Here is a 2,282-nt window from a genome sequence, read left to right as displayed (position 1 = left end):
CTTCTGACTCTTTCTTGCCTCTCCCACCTTCCCTCATTGCTCCTCACAGGAGTATGCACACCTGTTCCATCAAGTCACACTCTTACATCCTGGCATTTCATCGAGATTCTGGGGAACTCAGGGAAGGGGGACTGTTTGGTGACCACTTCCTAACTCAGAGAGCAATGATGCTGCACTAACTCAGCCTAGCGAGGAGGTTCTCACTAGCACCCTTCGCCGATAAAAGAACCGAAGCTCAGAGAAGTTCGATGATTTGCTTCTTCACACCGTGGCAGCGCTGGTCACGATAGAACCCACGATTCCCGACTTCGGTATTCTTTCCACCACACACTTTTGTCCTAAGGGGAGCAGTGCGGGGGTAGGATAACAGAATTACCAGAAAAAAGGGACCACTTATATGTGTCTAGCGCTTCCTAGAGGCTACACAGTATATGGGCTCAGCACCCAGCCAGCAGCGGAGAGATTTAAAATCCTCCTACCCGACTTCTCGCTGCGTGACTTCAGACGAGTGTCGGCCGCTCTCGGACTTATTTTCCCGGAAGCAAATCAGGGCGAAAGGAGTGTGAGTGAGTGTGTGAGTGTGTAGTGTGTGTGTGTTTAATGTGCGTTTTCTTGGTGTGCGGGGGCAGGGAGTAGACGATCACCGGGGTTCCCCGGGTTTCGGATTCCCTAAACGCTCGTTCTCCACTGGACGTTGAGTTGTCCCCTAATTCCACCTCCTATTACAAAAAAAAAAAAAAAAAACTACCCTGAGACAAAGCTGTGACCCCGCACCCTTTCTTCTGCAGTCGGATGAGTGAAGTGGGGGTGCAGCGGGGACTTAGCTGAGTACCCTGTTTCCAGCAATGCAAATCACTCAGCATCTAGGCGCAGCCAGACAGCAGGGCGTCCGATCGCTAGTGAACTTGACCAAGAGACAAACTTCCGAGCCTACTCAGCGTGGGGGGCTGCCTCTCGCGAGACCGCCCCTAAACTTAAGCCCACTTTCACTCGTCCCCACAGGAGAATAGAGCCACCTTAAGGGCGGTGCTCCCGCCCCCCGGAAGTGCGGGGGGAGGAAGGACTCGAGTGCTCGGCCTCCCCGCCCCGCGCGGCGACAAAGTGACCGTGGATGGCATCGAGCACCCCCTTATGGCATCGAGCACCCCCTCCCCAAAGGGGAAAAATACCACCCGTCCCGCACCCTCGGCTCCAGACACCTGGCCGGGTTCCCCACTCTTCCGGGTCCCTGCAACCTCTGCATTCCCGCCCCGAGACCCGAACTTGCGCCCGCGTCCACCCCGCTAGCAGTAGCCACCGTCACTAGACAGTCAAACCCCAAGACGTCAGCCCACAATGCACCGGGCGGGCCGGGAAAGACGCGCCGAGCTGGGGAGGGCGAAGAGAGGGGCGCGAGTCGCGCGGGAGGGGGGAGGGGGCAGGAGGCGAAAAAAGGGCCCAACTGTAGGAGGGCAGCAGAGCATTACCTCATCCCGTGAGCCTCCGCGGGTCCGAAGAAGAATCTTCTAGGGTGGGGTCTCCATGGCGACGGGCGGGCCCGCCCCCTTGAGAGAGACGCAAGCCAATGGGAAGGCCGTGGGGTGACATCATGGGCTATTTTTAGGGGTTGACTGCTAGCAGATAAGTGTTGAGCTCCCGCTGGATAAGGGCTCAGAGTTGCACTGAGTGTGGCTGAAGCAGCGAAGCGGGAGAGGAGGTTTCGCGGACTCAGGGAGACAGATATAGTCAGTCAGTCAGGACGGCGGTAGAGTCCGAACTGCAAATCTTATTTTCTTTTCTATTTTCTCACCAACTGCCCAGAGCTAGCGCCTGTGGCTCCCTGGCTGGTGTTTTGGGGAGCGTCCGAAGAACCCCTTCTCCAGCCGCCCCAGAAGAAGCGCCTGCTGCTCGGGCGCCGCTGACAGCGCGGAGAGCGGCGACTGTCGTCCGGAGGAGTCCGGCGAGCCGCTGCAGCGGCAAAGAACTTTCCTGGCCAGGAGGACAGGGGACAAGTCCCGGAGCGAACTTTTGCAAAGCTTTCCTCCCCCGAAGCTGCCGCGGCGGCAGTAAAGAAAAGAAGGCGGCGGAGAGAGAAGAGCGAGGAGGGACTTGAGCTCTGCTTCTCTCGCACGGGTTGCTGAACTTGGGCGAGCGCGAGCCGAGGCCGCCGGGCGTCCCCCTCCCCTTCGCAGCGGAGGAGGGGACAGTCGTCGGAGTCCGGGCGGCGGAGACCCACCGCCGGCCGGCACCTCAAAGGTCCGCGCTGAGTGTCGTCACCGGGAGAGCCGTTGTCGCCGGGAAGC

The sequence above is a fragment of the Pteropus alecto genome, unplaced genomic scaffold (assembly GCF_000325575.1).
Source record: "Pteropus alecto unplaced genomic scaffold, ASM32557v1 scaffold25, whole genome shotgun sequence".
In the NCBI taxonomy this organism is placed as follows: Eukaryota; Metazoa; Chordata; class Mammalia; order Chiroptera; family Pteropodidae; genus Pteropus; species Pteropus alecto.
The sequence above is the reverse complement of the archived record's forward strand: the minus strand, read 5'-3'. Positions refer to the sequence as shown.